This window comes from Bos taurus, chromosome 25, assembly GCF_002263795.3.
Source record: "Bos taurus isolate L1 Dominette 01449 registration number 42190680 breed Hereford chromosome 25, ARS-UCD2.0, whole genome shotgun sequence".
Taxonomy (NCBI): Eukaryota; Metazoa; Chordata; class Mammalia; order Artiodactyla; family Bovidae; genus Bos; species Bos taurus.
Genome location: NC_037352.1, coordinates 5,357,783 through 5,378,138, shown reverse-complemented (window position 1 = coordinate 5,378,138; position 20,356 = coordinate 5,357,783). Strand labels below are relative to the sequence as shown.

General features: G+C 42.9%; 1 protein-coding gene across 9 annotated transcripts in view; it reads right to left on the bottom strand.

Moving 5' to 3' along the window:
* RBFOX1 (RNA binding fox-1 homolog 1) overlaps positions 1-20,356 on the bottom strand; it is a 2,433,924-nt gene that overhangs the window by 1,262,218 nt on the left and 1,151,350 nt on the right. The window contains exon 1 of one of the 9 annotated variants that reach the window (NM_001075818.2): positions 6,865-7,020. The exons of the other annotated variants lie outside the window; for them this stretch is intronic. The gene's annotated coding sequence lies outside the window, so the exon portion shown is untranslated. Of the gene's footprint in view, positions 1-6,864; positions 7,021-20,356 lie in introns of those variants that run through there. 9 annotated transcript variants of the gene reach the window in all.

Below are 20,356 nucleotides of genomic sequence, written 5' to 3'. Positions count from 1 at the left end.
CTGCACCAACTTACATTCCCACCAACAGTGCAGGAGGGTTTCCTTTTCTTCATACCCTCTCCAGCATTTGTAGATTTTTTTTTTTTTTTTTTTTTTTTTTGATGATGGCCATTCTGACCTAGGAGAGGTGACAGATACCTCATTGGAGTTTTGATCTGAATTTCTCTAATAATTACTGATGTTGAGCATCTTTTCATGTATCTGTTGGCCATCTGTATGCCTTCTTTGGAGAAACATCTATTTAAGTCTTCCGCCCAGTTTTTGTTTTTTTTTTTTCATTTTTTTTATTGATCTGCATGAGCTGTTTATATATTTTTATTAATCCCTTGTTGCTTGCTTTATTTGCAAGCATTTTCTCCCATTCTGAGGTCTGTGTTTTTATTTTGTCCTTTGAGGGGATGGGAGTGAAAAAAATTGCTCCTGGTTGAGAACCACTGGCCTAAGGCATTGGCCAAGTACCTGTTTTGTATTTCTTCCTGAATTCAGAGAGTTCATTTCAGGTGTGTCTTGGGATACTGAAGCCAGAAAAATCTGGATTTGAATTGCATGTTCTAATCATGAAAAGTCTTGAACATGGCTTCTCCATATCTACCTTAGGTATAGTCATAACTACCTTGAAGAATGGTAGTAAGGACCAGAAAAGTTACGCTAGAACTCCCAGCCCTGTGCTTGACACGAAGAAGCCATGGGGGTGCAGGGGAGGGGACCACTGCTAAATTCCTGTAAGGATGGATGTGTTGATACATGGTCCACCCCTCACCCTCCTTATCAGTCAAAAAAGAAGAAGTCTCTATTTATATAGGCAAATAAAATACAATAAATACAACTGGTCCTTCCATCACATTAGCAAAGGAGAAACTGGATTTCCTCACAAGCAGAGATTTCAATAAAACAACAGAGAAATGTATTATGTAGCAACTGCAGACAAATTATCATGAAGCATCACTGTGAACAAAGGTAGTGGAGGTGATGGAATTCCAGCTGAGTTATTTCAAATCCTAAAAGATGATGCTGTGAAAGTGCTGCACTCAATATGCCAGCACATTTGGAAAACTCAGCAGTGGCCACAGGACTGGAAAAGATCAGTTTTCATTCCAATCCCAAAGAAAGGTAATGCCAAAGAATGCTCAAACTACAGCACAATTGCACTCATCTCACACACTAGTAAAGAAATGCTCAAAATTGTCCAAGCCAGGCTTCAACAGTACATGAACCATGGAGTTCCAGATGTTCAAGCTGGATTTCGAAAAGGCAGAGGAACCAGAGATCAAATTGCCAACATCCATTGTATCATTGAAAAAGCAAAAGAGTTCCAAAAAAACATCTACTTCTGCTTTATTAACTACGCTAAAGCCTTTGACTGTGTGGATCACAACAAACTCAGGAAAATTCTACAACAGATGGGAATGCCAGACCACCTTACATGCTTCCTAAGAAATCTGTATGCAGGTCAAGAAGCAACACTTAGAACCAGACATGGAACAACAAACTGGTTCAAAATTGGGAAAGGAATATGTCAAGGCTGTATATCGTCACTTATATGCAGACTACATCACGCAAAATGCTGGGCTGGATGAAGCACAAGCTGGAATCAAGATTGCTGGGAGAAATATCAGTAACATCAGATACACAGATGACACTGCCCTTATGGGGGAAAGCAAAGAGGAACTGAAGAGCCTCTTGATGAAAGTGAAAGAGGAGAGTGAAAAAGTTGGCTTAAAACTCAACATTCAGAAAACTAAGATCATGGCATCCGGTCCCATCACTTCATTGCAAATAGATGGGGAAACAATGGAAACAGCAAGAGACTTTATTTGGGTGGGCTCAAAATCACTGCATATGGTGATTGTAGCCATGAAATTAAAAGACGCTTGCTCCTTGGAAGAAAAGCTATGACCAACCTAGATAGCATATTAAAAAGCAGAGACATTACTTTGTCAACAAAGGTCCAAAGCAATGGTTTTCCCAGTAGTTATGTATGGACGTGAGAGTTGGACTATAAAGAAAGCTGAGCACCAAAGAAATAATGCTTTAGAACAGTGTTGTTGGAGAAGGCTCTTGAGAGTCCCTTGGACTGCAAGGAGATCCAACTAGTCAATCCTAAAGGAACTCAGTCCTGAATATTCATTGGAAGGACTGATGCTAAAGCTGAAACTCCAATACTTTGTCCACCTGATGTGAAGAACTGACTCATTGGAAAAAACCTTGATGCTGGGCAAGATTGAAGGCGGGCAGGACGAAAAGGGGATGAGGATGAGATGGTTGGATGGCATCACTGACTCGATGGATAAGAGTTGGAGTAAGCTCCAGGAGTTTCTGAGGGACAGGGAAGCCTGGTGTGCTGCAGTCCATGGGGTTGCAAAGAGTCGGACATGGCTGAGTGACTGAACTGAACCCCATTCTGCATCCTGTCTTCCCGAATGCCTCAGTGGTCAAGAATCTGCCTGCAATGCAGGAGATGCAGGAAACATTGGTTTGATCCCTGGATTGGAAAGATCTCCTGGAAAAAAGGCATGGAAACCCACTCCAGTATTCTTGCCTGGAGAATCCCATTGACAGAGGAGCCTGGTGGGCTACCGTCCAGAGGGTCGCAAACATTCGGACACAACTGAAGCAACTGAACATACACACCATAACCCCAAACTGCAGGGAATTCAGGGTGGCTAATTGTGACCACTAATCCATCAGTAAAAAAAAAAAAAAAGGCCCATTTTAAAGAACAGTGAGCTTTGGTAATCAGATAAACAAGAATCCAGAATTCTAGATTCACGCCTATAAAACTAGAGAAAAAGGAATAAGTGCGCCCACCATTGCAGAGGGAAAGAAGCATCTCACTGTCAACCTTAGCACATGGATGCACTATTTTTGCTACAATTATATCACTTCTCAAAAAGCCTTCTCTGGCCTGCCTGACGTTTGAACCAGCTGAAAGATCATTCCCCACCGATTACTGTGAGGGAACTAATAACTGTTCTTGCTTTCCTTTAAACCCAACTGAAATTTTCTGAGAAGTTGCAAATAGAAAATTGTGTTAAGAACATGCCATTGATCCTATTTACATTCGCTACATCAAAGCATCAAGACATCACAAGCCAATGTGAAACGGGGACCTTTCAATACCCTACAGGTTATGCAAACACCTAACCGGAAAGAACACTTTGAAATTTTTATGGAGCAGGAAAAATTGGAAGTGTATTAATCTAGGCAGTGAAATTGGGCTTTTTGTCATTTTTAATTGCTTGAATTCATAACCTAGTTTTGCCGAATCAAAAGCGAGTTGCTATAGCTGACACAAGCTGTTTCAGCTTTTTGGGCACACGCGCACGCACACACACACACACACACACGCACACATGCATGCCCCACAAGTTTTCATATAAACTTTGTATCTATTAATAAAAAAAAAAAACTACTGGAAATTGTTTGGAATATTATAGTAACTGAATAATTAACAATAAAGATTTCTAAGTAGAGCGCTGTGTGTTAAAAGCTGACTTTTAAAGATTTCTTTCTTTCTGTATCATGCAAACGGGGGAGGGGGGAGAACAGGGATGCCAAGCCATCAGGATTGTGATTTTGTTGCATATGATTTAATTCAAATGCATAATTTAAAAGCTCTTCATGCCTTTATCTGCTCCTGTTTGCTATTGCTCATAATGTATGTAAACACTCAATTCTGGGAGAAAATGAAGGAAAATAAACGGAAGGACAGAGGCATCCACCCACAAATATATACAAAGATCAAATGTGTCACAACCTCCTGAAGGTTTCAGACCCACAACCCAAAGTGTGCAAGTGCAAAACTCTTGAAGGGTCCATGGTTTTCTTCCCTATTTGTTTTTGTGTTTGTCAGAAAAATCAACACAGGATGGGGATCAAAGTCTCATAAAAGGCCTTTCATTTTAATTCCATTAGAATTACTCTCGGAGAACTTAACTGTGATCACTTAAGAGACTAACTCATGTGACATTTTAAAAACAGAGCTAAAATGAAGTGTAAACAAAGGCTTAATTAATACTAACAAGGTTTCATCATTATTTCATAAATGTCCTACCTCGTTTGGACTATGCTCCATTTCTCTGGTTCTGCAACTCTGCCCAAAATCTAACAGAAAATTTGTAAGTCTAGCCAGGAAAAAAAAAAAGACCAAACTGTCTCACACTAAACATTGTAATAGTTATTTGGCTCCAGACTGACCCACCCAACCAGATTCTCTGTAGAGAAAATGGTAAGGATTGCATACTCTGATTTTCATGTCATGCTCTCAAAATACAGCTATATATTCTCAACGTCTCACAACTATAATTTATAGGAAGGCAATTGTCACCAAATGCCCTTTGACCTAAAATCTACTTCGACTTTTGTGTCATACTTATGGGAGAGATCATGGGAAAAAGAAAAAAAAATTGGAAAAAAGAATGACACTATTTTTGTGATACTTTAAAAAGCTGGCACGTAAGTCAAGGCTCATGACTATTTCTACTAAGTTCAAGTAAATACAGATTAAAATGAATCCAGATTCTAAACTTTGGTGAGGTTGTAGAGAAAACAGAAGTTTGAGGGGCAAGTTTAAAAGAGACAAATGTAAAAATATGCTTACCCCAATAAAGTTAGGTGGCAAAGTGCAGGGTTGTAAAAATCTATCCCTCGGTGATAACAGAGACAAGATTAAGCTCTGTTCATGTAAAGTAAAGGCCTTCTCCAAGTGTTTAACTGGTTAAAATGAAATGACAAGAAAAGTTTGAATATTCACTTTCTAAATATGTGGATTGTCTGATATTAATTAACCCTTGCACAGGAGCAGAGAATACAGATAAAGAAAAATCAGGTGCTGGTGATGATCCTTCAGGGTGCAAAACATTGGTTAAGATAAAAATGTAGTGGGAGAAGATAAAGGAAAATTTGTTCTGTTTTCCAGGTATGAAACTTAAGAAAAGGTAGATGAAAAGAAATACAGGTGGATGGGGAGGGAAAAACAGGAGTGGAGAGAAAGAAAGGTGGACCGGAGGGAGGGAGGGAGAGAGGAAAGAAGGAAAAAGAAGGATGAATCAGACAGGGCGAGAGGAAAGCTTCCCCCATTGGTGATACTTCCTCCGACTCTTCAGAGAAGCAATTTTCTCTTCCTAATAATCTGCGAATATTCTAATACAGAAGGAAGCACCAGCGTGTGTAGAGAGTGTGAGTGGGCAGACAAAAGTTGAAATATCCTGCTTCTTTTAAGAAAATCATGACTGCTGCCCGCACTGCCTGGGAACATCAGTGGTAAACAGCTGTCAGCGGCTGACGTGAGTTTTCTTACTTCACGAACAACCCTCTGGAAACTTAATCACAGCAAACCACAAAGGCATGTTACTCCATATCGCAAACACATCTACACTCACGCCCTTCGGATTTTTGAAGATACGTTCAGATCAAAATTATGAAACTCGGTTGAGAAAGATTTTATGGTCTTAAACCAAACATTTACTGCCCAGCTACCCCCCAAAAAGGATTACACAATCATTTTCGACTGCTTTCATTATAAGCCACATTCATTTCCCTGTGACCAAAATTAAAACTGCATAAACAATGAGTAAATTATGAGCTATGGAAAGATACTCACAAAGTGACTGGTTTCACAGATAATTTAATGAACACTTCACTAAGATGAGGCTGCCAGCATAACTTTTGGATTCAGAATTCCCCTTGGGCCCCTCTTGAGAGGGAGGGGGGCTTAGCTCTTTTGTTAACAGAAATAAATAACACCAGTTTCATTCTAATCTGAAAATAAATGGCCAGAGAGATTGGCTGAGCCCTAGGATTCTAGGTGATCCTACCAGGATGACAAATATCAGATTCAACACTTGGCGTGTTTTTTTTTTTTTTTTTTTTTTAATGCTTGACAGTAAATTCCATCACTTTGGAAGGCAAGGTACATTTCCCCCATTTGATCTCTCAAGAAGGATGACTCTTGTTTCATTTAATAAAACGGTCCAGAGCCTACTTCTTCAGTCCAAGCCTTTTTGGTATTGTCAATTTACTCCCTCTTCCCTGGGAATCGGGAAAGGCAGAGAGGAGAGAGTACCCAGTGTAGACATGTCTGCACAAACGTGAAATTCATCCCCCTCCCCCCACCACATACACACATGCCCCCTCGGATCGTGAGTGTGCCAACTTTCCCAAGGCACGGCCCATCTGGCCAGTCATTTCAGAAACCTCACATTTGAAGAAGCGCGCAGCTCCTGCAAAACCCCTGCTAGCCTATTGGGACTTACACACCTTCTCTTATAAACGCTTATTCATCTCTGGAAATAAAGTTAAACGGAGCCAATGAGCATGGGCAATGAAGTTCCCCCGCTAACTTCTACTCCGTCCAGAAAATCCATTCATCTCGGGGCTCCCCGGGTCGCTCCGAACGCCCCTCGCCCCCTCCAGGCGATTGGCGCCCCTGGGTGCGCCCCAGGACGCACCCGAGCCCAGCCTCCCGGGTCCTCCGGCTGGCGTTACCTACCGGGTCTCATTCACGCACGGCGAAGGCATCCACAGCCTTCCATCTCGGCTCCGGTGTGCCCGGCTTCCCTCCGCCGCCGGGTCCCTATTCTAAATCGGCAGCCCCGGGGGCGCACACGCCGCCACCCTCTCTGCACGAACGTTGGACAGCGGCTGACGGCGGCTCCCCTGCCACAGGCAGCCCAAAATGTCAATTTGCACACTCCTCCCCCCTGTCGCCCGCCCCCGGTCCCCGTCCCTCTTCCACCCCCGCCCACGAGTCAGTGGGCTTCGGGAAGCCTCGGTAGACACCGCCTCCTCTCCATGCAGCTTGCCCTGGTCTCCCGCTATCCTCGCGTCCCCGCCAGCGTTCAGAGCCTTCTTCGCTTGCCTTACCTGAAGGGCATCTCCCACGACTGCAATTAGCTGCCAAGATTTCATTGTCGGCTGCAAAGTGTCTCCTGCTTCCTCCCCGGGAGAACGCACGGGAAAAGTCCGAGGCGACAGCAAGCGGCACCCACGTGCTAGCAATGTAAATGACTCCAGTCATCTGTCGTGCGCGCCAGAGCCTCCGCGCTCGCTCGCCCAGGCCGCCTGGCAGCCTGACACCGCCGCCAGCAGGTGCAGAGCGCGCCGGGAGCGAGCAGCCCGAGCGAGGAGGCAATCAACGCAGGGGACGCACACAAAAGGGAGGCCACCGAGGTGCCGGGGATGCTGCCAGCGCCCCAGCCCAGCTGCCCGCGCGTCCTCGGCCTCGGCGCCAAAAAAAACCCTGGCCAAATTGGACGCCCCGATGGTTCTGCAAAGTCTCGCAGCCCCGGGGATGGAGGCTGCGTGGGTCCCGCCTCCGCGCCTCCCGGAGCTGGCGGCCTCCCGGAGCTGGCGGCGGTCCCTAGCTTCTCTCCCTCCCTCCCGCTCCCCTGCACGTGTCCCTTCCCTTGTTCTTTCAAGCATTAAATATGTACCACATGACAGACTAGGGCACCTTGCAGGGTCCTCCGAGTCCACCCTTGACAACCAATTTTAACTCAAGAGCGGAGAAATGTCTAAAGGCAGGATATAAGCACTTCCAATTACTTACACTAACTCCTCCATTATTCAGAACGTCCACGGGACAGTATTCATGACTGCCGATGTGCTACTTCATGTATAAACACTAACAAAACCTGGAAATCTCACCGCTCCCTACCCCCAGCGCTGCTGATGAACTTTTCCTCCGTGTTTCCTCCCAGAAGTGGTTGTCCTTTTTTTTTTTTTCTTTTAGTGGTAGTAGTTACAGCTTTGCAATCTCCAGTCTTACACATTATGTAGTAAATGAAGATGCTCTGAAGTTCGAGCCTGCTTTGAAATGGAAAATACATATTAAGTCCTGTTGAACTTCATCGACCACCTTCTAAAATATATTGACCTTGGATAATAGTGGAATGAAAGCAAATTTCCTCTTTTTTGTTTTCAAAAGTCTTCATAGGTATATGATTTTTTTTTCTTATTAAATGAAATGAGTTGCAAGAGCTTCTAACTACCCCCAGCTCAGCTATTCCCAGTTTAAGCCATAGCTTTGGGTAGAGACTAAACCATCCATTGATAGGGGAAGTGAGTTTTGTTTCTTCATTTACTTCACAATCAGAATGTCCAGCTACATGCACTAAGATGGACTTGCTTCTCTTCAAAGCAACTGTTTCTTGAAGGGGTGGAATCTAAATGAGTTCTAGAGTATCATACAGATATACTACATGTGATTAACGGTGAGATAATCATCAGTTTCCTCTGTCAACTTCTTGGAGAGTTTATTTTCATTAAAGGCCTTGTGCACAACTGAGTAGGATTTTATATATCAGTAAGCAAATTTTAAAATGTTAATAAATCCTTCAAATATTTATTTTCACATTTATCACAGCTCTACAACTAGCGGCAATATTTCCAGGTTTTTTTTTTTTTTAACATGCCAAGTCCTTACATAACCATCATCCATCTCTGTCACACCAGTAACAAAATGAGGAGGGTTTTTTTTTTCCTTCTTATGCATTAAGGGTGTTTTTAATATTGCATTCATGTAGTGTTTAACTTGCTCCTTGTGAACTTAAGAGAAGTTTATGTGTGTTTTCTCTGCCTGCTTTTCTTGGAGGCAGTTGCATTGAAAGATGCTAAGATAACATTAAGTAAAACTCTCTTTTACGGTGACAATGCAGTGCAAAATACATACATACCCTGATTATTTGAACAGCTGACTCCTAATATAAGCACATACTATCCTCTGGACATGGTTTTCAATGGAATCAGGTAAAATGGCAAAAGGTTTCTAGACTTCTGTTTAATCAGAACCCTGTGTAGTTGTAGAGATATACAAATATCAAGTATGATTATCACGGAAAAAAACTACCAGTCTCCGTGGAATAATCTGATTCACAAATCAGTTCACAAAAGCAAGGTTATTTGAAGTTACGGATGGTGGGGATGGTGGGTGGAAAGACAGCAAACCCTAATTACAGTCCCATCGTCCCCGTGTTCCCTGGCACATATGGTCATTTAATCACAGAGTGTGACAACCTTGGCAGATGTTGCCCAACCCGGTTATTGATATAAATTGCTATTCTCATGTGTAAGTGCCCCAGTGAAGAGTCAGAACAATATTTGTATGCACCCAAAGGGACTTCAAGGTCCACATGAGCATCTGGGGCAACATGACAAGATGGTCCAGAGCGGACGCTGTTTCCTCACTCTGACTCCACAAGCAATGGAATCTAGACAAATGGTACTGAAGAATTATTTACAGGGCAGCAGTGGAGAAACAGAGATGGAAAATAGACTAAGGGACATGGGGAGACGGTGAGATGTATGGAAAGAGTAACATGGAAACTTACATTACCATATGTAAAATAGATAGCCAATGGGAATTTGCTTTATGGCTCAGGAAACTCAAACAGGGGCTCTGTATCAACCCAGAGGAGTGGCTGGGGAGGGAGATGGGAGAGAGGCTCAAAAGGGAGAGGATATATGTTCACCTATGGCTGATTCAGGTTGAGGTTTGACAGAAAACAGCAAAATTCTGTAAAGCAATTATCCTCCAATAAAAAAGTAAATTAATTAAAAAAAAAACGGTGATAAACAAAGCCCCGTCCCCCGCCACCCCCTGCCCCGCCCAGATCAAGAATGAGGGGACACGTCCCTGGGGGAAGGGTACATTGGTATCATCCCTCTGGAAACTTATTTACTAGTGTCTAATAAAATAATACTTAATATTTTGCCATTTCACCTGATGCTGTTGAAAACCATGTCCAGAGAATAATATGTGCTTACATTGGAAATTAACTGTTAAAGTAATCAGGGAGTGTAGGGCTCTTCCAATAGTCATGTATGGAAGTGAGAGTTGGATCATAAAAAAGGCTGAGCATTGAAGAATTGATGCTTTCGAACTGTGGTGCTGGAGAAGACTCTTGACAGGCCCTTGGATGGCAAGGAGATAAAACCAGTCAATCCTAAAGGAAATCAACCCTGAATATTCATTGGAGGGACTGAAGCTAAAATTTCAATACTTTAGCCACCTGATGCAAAGAGACAACTCACTGGAAAAGACCCTGATGCTGGGAAACATTGAGGACAAGAGGAGAAGGGGGTGACAGAGGATGAGATGGTTGGATGGCATCACTGACTCAATGGACGTGAGTTTGAGCGAGCTCAAGGAGATAGTGAAGGACAGGGAAGCCTGTGCTGAAGTCTAGGGGGTTGCAAAGAGTCGGACACAACTTAGTGACTGCACAAGAACAATTAAAATGGAAAAGGTGCACTCCCCATAACCAAGCAATTTTGTTCCTAATGCCCGCCCTGACAAATACATGCATAAGTGTGTACGGATATAACCACACTACTATTTGTAATAGGAAAGAAATGATCAACTAAATGCCCACTGGCATCAAATACATGATATATCCTGTGATGGAATACTATGTAGCAGTGAAAGGAAATAACTAAGAAAAGAAATAACAGTTATTTAGGAATAATCTATAGCTAGGCAGACACATGTATGTGTACATGTATATAAGGTATCTATACATACTACATAATACAACATATATATATATATATATATATTCTTTAGTAAAAACTTTGCTGAGTTAAAAATACACCTTTTAGATGATTCATACAGTACAATACCATTCATAAAAGAAAACGCACAAATGAAATAATATTACAGATATTATTATCTGGAGATACAGAAATGTCTGTGGAGATATAAAAGAAGAACCAGAAGCTGGGTTACTGATCACTGTTTTTGTACAGCCTACCAACTGAGAATGGTTTTTATATTTTAAAGTTTAGAAAAATTGAGACAAACATTTTAAAAAATAGGAAAAGTAGGAAATTCAATGTCCATGAGTGATGTTTTATTGGAACATGGCTGCATCCATTTGCTGACACCCTGACTATGATTGTTTCTGTTCTCCAACTGCAGGGCCAGGTGGTTCTAACAGAGACCCAGTGGCCCACAGAGCCTGAAATACTTACTATGGAACCTTTTATAGAAAATTTGCTGTGCTGATCCTTGGCCTAGAAGGGTGGCACCAGATTCATAACTTTAACTATGGGGAAAGGAACTAAATACTCAGGTCAGTGGTTGAAGTTGAGAGAATTATAGTTCTCCTTTAAAAGAATATTTACATATTTTGGTTTCATACTTTTATTAAAGGTAATATGTGTTATATATATATGGAAAACTTTTAAAGATATATATGAGTCACTCAGTTTTGTCCAACTCTTTGTGACCCCATGGACTGCTGCCCACCAGGCTCCTCTTTCCATGGGACTTTCCAGGCAAGAATGCTGGAGTGGGTAGCTATTTTCTTCTCCAGGGGATCTTCTGGACCCAGGGATCGAACCCAGATCTCCTGCATCACAGGAAGATTCTTTACCATATGAGCCACCAGGGAAGCTCCATTATATATATATGTGTATATATACACACATATATATACTTTTTAAAGTAAAATATATATATATATATATATATATATATATATATATATATATATATATATATATATATATGGGCTTCCCTTGTAGCTCACTTGGTAAAGAATCTGCCTGCAGTGCAGGAGACCAGGGTTCAATCCCTGGGTTGGGAAGATGCCCTGGAGAAGGAAATGGCAACCCACTCCAGTATCCTTGCCTGGAAAATCTCATGGACAGAGGAGCCTGGTGAGCTGCAGTCCATGGGGTCGCAAAGAGTCGGGCACGACTGAGTGACTAACACTTACTTACATATATATATATATGTATATATATAACCTTTAAAGATATACATTTCTAGATTTATATACATATTCATGGCTTGTTATTCCATTTTGTGTGTGTGTGTGTGTGCGTGTGTGTGTGTGTCTGGGCTTCTCAGGTGGCCCTAGTGGTAAATGACCTGCCTGCCAATGCAGGAGACGTAAGAGATGCAGGTTCGATCCCTGGATTGGGAGGATCCCCCGGAGGAGGGCACGGCAACCCGCTCCAGTATTCCTGCCTGGAGAATCCCATGGACAGAGGAGCCTGACAGGCTACAGTCCATGGGGTCGCAAAGAGTCAGACATGACTGAAGTGACCGAGCATACACACGTGTGTTTATCTACATGTGTGTAGATACACATCCTAGGAAAAAAGCTCATTCAAAATGGCAGTTCTTGGTGGTAGAAATACAGGTGCTTATTATATTCTTCTTTGTTGGATCACGTTTTTGTCAGTTTTCCGGGGAGATGTAAATGTAAGAAAACGGCGGACACCTGGCCGTGTGAGAGGTAATGACTGTCATTGTGCCAATATCATTTTCTCACCGAGAAACTGCCTTTTCTCTTCAAATGTTGAATGATGATCTTTTCTTTAAAAAAACCAGGGTTTGGCTTTTATTCTCACCTAACATTTCTGGAAAACTCCAGTATCTAATTGCTTCCTCATAGAAAAAAAAAATTGCTAAGCCTCAACGCACTAAAGATTTTTATAAAAATCAATCTTATCCTTGAAGTAAAATGCGACATAGATTATCCTTTCTGCTAGAAGTTATGGTAATGACCTACTGAGATACGCCTCACAATACAGTAATATTGCTTCTTTACCGGTTTGAAAATATTTTCCCATAGGAAGGCATAAAGCAGGTTCTATCTGAAAAAATAAAATAAAATTACATAGCAACCACATTGGTGCTCTGGAGGATTGGAACAGTGGGACCTAATGATTTTCTTCGTCCTGACATCTAATAATCTAGTCGCATCAGGAAAGGTGAGCTTAATGAAGCATATTGAGATGGGAGAGCAGGCGATTTATGGTGGACCTGTTGTGGTTATATTCCTAAATGGATCCCATTAGCTCAACACTGGTTGCTGGTGAATGGCCACATTTCCGAATAGACAAATCCATGAATCACTCGGGCATGTTTCAGAAGCCTGCTCTATAGAATGGCTCGCCTTCCACCTTTTCACTAGGGCCAGGTGAACGACCTTTTTTTAATGAGGCTCAGCAACCTTTCTGGGAGCAAGAAACAGAATTATTGCCACTGAACGTGCATTCTTCCTCCTAACACGTACGCAGAACTTCATCCTTGATGTGGCATGTATCAAGCATAGCACTGAATTCTTTAATAGCATTATCACAAACATGTATTGTTTTCAGTGTGTTTTGTAATTAGACCAGAGATCTAAGAGATAGGGGATATGTCTACACACATAGCCAATTCACCTTGCTGTGCAGCAGAAATAATCCAACATTGTAAAGCAATTATATGCCAATAATAAAATCTTTAAAGAGAGCTCAAAAAATAAATAAAACTCCAATGTGTGTTTATTGTGGAAAGCTGTAAAAAACTGGAAAAGCACAGGGGAAAATGTCACTCATATTTTATCATGGAAAGAGAGCCACATGTAATATTTTGTTACAAATCTGTCCAGACCATTTTCCACTGCATATGTAACTAAAAAATCATAAGCACACAGGAGACATTGTATCATATAAACTGCCTTATAATAGTTTTGTGCTTTGCAATATATCAAGATTTTCTGCCACTAAAAAAGAATGATAACTTCAATTTTGATATCGCACTGTGATGCAAGATTCCTTTTCACTCTATGTTAAATAACACTGAAGCGAACATCTCTGCCCATAGCTTCATGAACTGCCCCTTGTTCGATATGTCAGGGTAAATATCTTGAAGTGAAATTGATGAGTCAACCAGTGGGCACCATTTCTAGCTTTTCAGGCATAGGAAACCAGGACCCTGACTTTTATACAAATCCACATTCCCAGGAGTGATATAAAAGAGAACCCATCCCATCTTAGGAGGGCTTCCCTGGTGGCTCAGATGGTAAAAAAAAAAAAAAAATCTGCCTGCAATGCAGGAGACCCAGGAGACCCGGGTTCGATCCTTGGGTTGGAAAGATCCTCCGGAGAAGGGAATGGCTAACCGCTCCAGAATTCTTGCCTGGAGAATTCTATGGACAGTGGAGCTTGGTGACTACCATCCATGGGGTCACAAAAAGACACAACTGAGTGACTAACACTTTTGCACTTATCTTAGGAACAATTTGGGGCCAGTTTGTTCCTCTTTCAATAATAATGGCTTGGTTCCCTCTTCCATCCACCTGCCCCAACTGGACCACCACATGATTGCATGTTAAATTAGCATAAAAGAGCTCAAACATCACAAACAAAGGTGGTAATGGGGAGCAATTTAAATCTGAGCTTATTTAACCTAAGTGGCTAGTGGCTGCTCATTTTATCTTAATTGCCTTTTAAACTAAAATCAATGTTAAATTACCTGAACAACAGCTTCTGCACAACTGTGAACTGAAAATTCTTTAAGTGCCTCCTCAAAAGCCTTGGCTCTTGTTTGGCCGACTGACAGGAAAAGAGTTCCTTTCTTCACTGGGCTCCAGCCTGGGACTAGTGGATGTGATTCAAAGGTGGGTGCTCCTGGGAGCTGTTGGCTCTGCGATGAGTCGGTCCTTGACATGAAGCGTCCAGAACGAAATCTGGGTAAGAGTCTGACCTCTGTCATCCCTCCCCACCTTGCTTTCCTTCCTCCTATCGACAAAGGAAGACTGAATATACACGTGGAAAACAGCCAGGCCATGTATATACAAATGGAACTTGGACCCTAAATCTTCTCAGCAGCCAGTCCAGGAAACCAACTCATATCTCCAGCCAACAACCCAGGAAGCCAGGCTGCTAACCACAAATCACACCTGTAGGAAGTCAGACCATCAGCTCTAATAAATCAATTCAGAAAGCCCAACAAGAACCCCTGTAACAATTGTTTCAAAAAACAGCCTAGACTTGATAAGTAATGGGCACCTCTAATATTTTGTCCCCATTGTCAACTTCAGGACAACCAGAGAAAGTGAAATATGCACCTTTCACCAGGCATAGTAGAGAAGGAAACGGCAACCCACTCCAGTATTCTTGCCTTGAGAATTCCATGGACAGAGGAGCCTGGCGGGCTGTAATTCATGGGGTCGAAAGAGTGGGATGTGACTCAGTAATTAAACAACAAAAATGACAACACCAGGCCCAGGAATGGTCCTGCTTCTTACTGTTCCACCTCCAGCTTCCCCAGGACAACCATTTGCCCCCTGCCGATCAGGACATCCCTGGAACCTTCTCATTGTCCCTCGAAAGATCTCTTTCACCCTCTGTCTACCTCTGAGCTTCTGCTAAAACACTAGTGGCCTGATGGTGGCTTACTCCCTTGCGACAGCAAGATTTGAGTAAACTGCCTTTGCTTGTTCTCATTTGGTTGGTCTTGGCTTATTTCTACGATGACTGTTTGTTTTCAATAGTATGTTAGGTAAAAGAGACGGACAGAGTCCTAGCCTTCACCGAGCTTATGTTCCGGGGGGAAGAAAGATGACAAACAAGGGAATGAGACATTGCAACAGATGATTCTATGTAGGAAATGAACCTTGCAATGAAATGAGGAAGCAAGCGGGCAGAAGCCATAGACAAGACTCTTGGGTTCCTAGGGTTTCTTATTACACGGTTCAGCTTCCTGCTTTTGTTTCATTGAAAACCTTATTGAGGACACAGCATCTGATATGCCCTGTCAAGCACAAAACTCACCGGCCAAGAACCCCACTCAGAACACAAAGGAGACAGGTAGGTAGAACCAGGACTGAGATTCAGGTTAAGAACTGTGAGAGCTAAGACACTGGAGAGAAATTCTCCTTTCAGATACTACAAGGCCTCCTGGAGCTGAAGATTGAGGGAGGGACTTCCCTGGTGGCTCAGTGGTTAAGACTCTGTGCTCCCAAAGCAGGGGGCCTGGGTTCCCCCCGCCCCTACCACCCCGTTCAAGGAACTAGATCCCACGTGCTGCCACTAAGAGCTGGCATGCCACAGTGAAGACTGGGCACAGCCAAATAAATATTTTTTTTTCTTTTTTGAAGAAGAAGATTGGAGGAGGTAGAAATGGGGCTTAGAATATGCTACTTCAAAAGATGGCATCTTGGCATTTCGAGTATTTTAAACAGCAGGAATTTGAGAAATGGCTTATTTAGGAAGGATTTTCCATCTGACCTTCTCCTCACCTTACCTCCCCTGAAACAGGTCATGAGCTCTCAGGGGAGAGGTCCTTTTCTTACAAGATGGAGGGGTGGAAGAGCAATCCGAATGAACAAGCTTTGCCAGATTCCCCTGATTGTCACCCTCAGCTCACATCATTTTGTCTGATCATTTTCCCCCCGTGAATGTCCACTCTTTATCAAACCTAACATAAAATGCTCAAGCTTCTTCATGTCCTCATTTCCTTAAGAAGGCTCTGGAGCCACACAAAACTTACGTTAAATAAATTCGTACACTGCTCTCTTGTTCATCTGTCTTTCATCAATCCGTTTTATGGGGCCCCTGTCAGAGACCATAAGACAGGTAGGAGGAAAGACTTTTCTTCCCTTACAAGGGGGAGAGGGATATTGTGGGTATTTCTACAGGTTACATCAGCATGGACATAGTGAAGATGGAAGAGGTTTGCTTGGAGATATCCCTAGATGATCATCCTATCTTCTGTAAGATAATTTCCTCTTGAATTGCCTAAACTGGAAATTGGATAAACAGTGTAGAGAACAAAAGGGCATCAAAGAGATAACTGATCACACTTGGCCTCAAATCCTCTCATCCTACAAAGGGAACAAGGAGATAGATCAGGACAGCTAATTCCACTGACTTGATTTGGTCTGATCACAGGACAGAACAGTGCTAGAAATCTCACATGCTCGAGGGTGTCCTTCAACTGTAGGATTAGGGAATGGAAAGACTGGTCAAATCAGGGTCTTTCCTAAAAAGCCTTACAGAATTGGGAAAGAGTGGAGCAGTGAACTCCCACAGCTGGATTCAGAAAGCCAGGTAGATTTCATGGTGCAGACCTGCTCAGTCGCTTCAGTCGTGTCTAACTCTCTGCGACCCCATGGACTGTAGCCCATCAGGCTCCTCTGTCCGTAGGATTCTCCAGGCAAGAATACCGGAGTGGGTTGCCATGCCCTCCTCCAGGGGATACTCTTGACCCAGGGATCGAACCTGTGTCTCCTGTGTCTAAAGCACTGAAGGCAGATTCTTTGCCCACTGAGCCACCAGGGAAAAGTCTGATAAGTAGGAAAGAGGAACACTTCATGGAGGGATACGAGAGAGGTGACCTCTAAAAAGAACTAGGAGGAAGGAGGGGAAGACAGATAAACAGAAACAAGAGTCTGTTGGCCCAGAGGAAGACAGAGATGGGGGAGTGGTTGCCGTGGTCACGGAAAGCTTTCTGCCTTAGTTCTCTATTCCTTCCCTTCCCCTCTGTGCTTCTGATGCAACCCGACTCCCCACCAAGTCCCAACCACACCCTCCATCCCTGCTAGCATCTCCAGACACAGTTGGGATTGCACAGGACATGGCCAGCCTGCAAAGGAGTCCCCAGGTCCCTTTGCTTTGCAGAAAAGCAAAATATCCCAATGCTGAGATAAATACGCCTCTTCCCTGAGCCTCATGATCTTTCGTGAAGCATAGCCGGTGGGCCAGGCTGTCAGAAATGCAATTTAAACACTGAGTGCTAAAATAAATATGAATTCTCTGACACTAGAGGCTTGGTTAGTTTAAATTTTTTTCTTTCCAATTGCAAGCATGAAGATGTCTTCGTATCTAAGAATAACATCAAAAATGTAACTGATTGACTCATTCTTCTAACATTACATACGTGACTGCCCACTGAATTCTATATGTGAATTGTAAAGTCTTTGTCAGTCTTGGAGAGACAAAGCTAAATAAGTGTATTGAGGAAGACAGATACAAACAAATGTTATCATGTAAAACAGTATATAATTACTGGAATAAGTGAGACAGAGTACAGCGTGCTGTGTCTCTGCTGAGTAGAGGAAGCTTCTTTCTTTGCCTAAAGGCAGAAGGCAGGTTTGAGAGAATCCACTAAGATGGAGATTCTTAGGTTGGGTTTTGAAGGATGCAGAGGAGTCTGTTCAACATAGTCATGGGGGGAAGGCATTTTAACCAGAGGAAACAACTTAAGCAAAGGAGCGGAGGTGTGACAGTGTGAGTTGATTGGCGGGGGTGGGGTGTGGGGGGGTGGGGCAGAGGGGGGAATGTCCAGGCTGGAAAAGCAGGAACAGGTCAGATAACAAAGGGTCTGTTTGCAATTCTAAGTGGTTTAGACTCCATTTTTTCTATAATAAAGTGGAACAGAAAAGCCATTCCATTGGGAATATGGAAAAGGACCACAGGAAGAAGGGAGATCCATTAGAGACTCTTCTTCTATTTCAGACCGAAAAATGACGAGGGTTTGTGCAAAAGAAGACGTGGCAACAAGGACATGATGGAAAGCAAGAATTTGGTAAATGTTTGATAAATAGAACTGACAGGACTTGTCGAATGACTGGAAAATACATGCATGTATAGTGGTGACTTACAAAAAGGAATTGAAAGAGGCCAAAAAGTCAAGACCAATTCATGGATCTGTTACAAGTTATTGACTGACCAGTGCCGCCCATCACTAAGTTCAGAAGAATTACAAAAAGATTTGGGAAAGATAAGAGGCCCATTTTTGGATGAATAGGTCTAAAACCGGAGAGTCTGAGGACCATCTGGAAGCCATGAGCACAGAGAGATGATGCCACAGACATAGACGATCTTGGAAGAATAGACAGACTCTGATATTTGGTACTTTAACGTCCAAGGTAACACACTAGGATACAGTTGCTAAACCCTAAAATGTGTTTCATTTTAAACCCTAAAATGAGTTTGAATAAATATATAGAAGACGGGATTGTGCCTTATCTGTGATTTCCTGTAACAACATGGGGCACAGGTACATGCTCAGTCATGTTTGCGACCCTTTGGACTGTTGCCCGCCAGGCTGCTCTGTCCATGGGATTTCCCAGGCAAGAATACTGGAGTGGGGTGCCATTCCCTTCTCCAGGGGATCTTCTCAACCCAGGGCTGGAACCCACGTCTCCTGCATTGCAAGGCAGATTCTTTACTGCTGTGCCACCCGGGAAGCCCTGTAACAACACAGTCATGAATTTAATATTTTTGACTAGTTTACAACCAGTAAGATGAACTGTGGTGACTGAATCCAAGTACTGACAAACTGTTACTATCACCATCTGGATCAAACGTTACCTTTTGAACAAACTCACTCTTCTACAACCACTGAACGTCCAATGAGATACGGCCTCTAAAGCACTCAGCCCTACCCGGATGCAGGAATTTCAGCTGTAGACAGTGTCTAAATCAGGTTTCTACATAGGGACATCTAGAATGAATGATAATAGAATAATAAAGCATTCACTAAACAGATGTCTGTTTGCCAGGCACAAAGTAAATGCTTAATGAGTGTTTGCTAACTACAGGGCTTACTGTGTGCCAAGTGTGAGGAAGAAATGGAGCATTCTATGGTTAACTGGGCTGTTTAGGCTCCCCTGGTGGCTCAAAGGTGAAGAATCTTCTTGCAATGCAGGAGATCACCTGCAGTGCAGGAGACAAGGGTTCGATCTCTGGGTCTGGAAGATCCCCTGGAGAAGGAAATGGCAACCCACTCCAGTATTCTTGCCTGGGACATCCCATAGACAGTGGAGCCTGATGGGCTAGAGTCCATGGGGTTGTGAGGGTCTGACATGACTTAGTGACTAAACCACTGCTGTCTAGACTCCCAGTAGATACCAGAAACCCTTTGTCACTCGTAAGATGGAGGTCATTCACCCGCCCACAGCTGAGTCCTCCTGAGACACAGTCCAGGATTATGAGGGTCTCCTCTGCTACTCTAGGTCTTGATGGACCGGTGGAGAGTTTCCTACTCCCACCCAGGGAGCCTGGGATAAAAGGGTACTTGCGGACGTGGGCGTGATTCTTCCCACAGGAAGCTCAGAACTCCAGTTCTAAAGAGTCACACTGGAATCTCACTCAAAGGTTTTCCATTCAACTGAAATGTGGGAAGGTAAGAAAACAAACTTACTTTGTGCAGAAGCCACGAAGTTAAAAAGATGTTGGCTCCTTGGAAAAAAAACTATGACACACCTAGACAGCATATTAAAAAGCAGAGGCATTAATTTGCCAACAAAGGTCAGTCTATTCAAAACTATAGTTTTTCCAGTAGTCATCTATGGATATGAGAAGTGGACCATAAACAAAGCTGAGCACCAAAGAATTGATGCTTTTGAACTGTGGTGTTGGAGATTTGAGAGTCCCTTGGACTGCAAGGTGATCCAACCAGTCCATCCTAAAGAAAATCAGTCCTAAATGTTCATTGGAAAGACTGATGCTGAAGCTGAAACTCCAATACTGTGGCCACCTGATGTGAAGAACTGACTCATTAGAAAAGACCCTGATGCTAGGAGGGATTGAAGGCAGGAGGAGAAGGGGATGACAGAGGATGAGATGG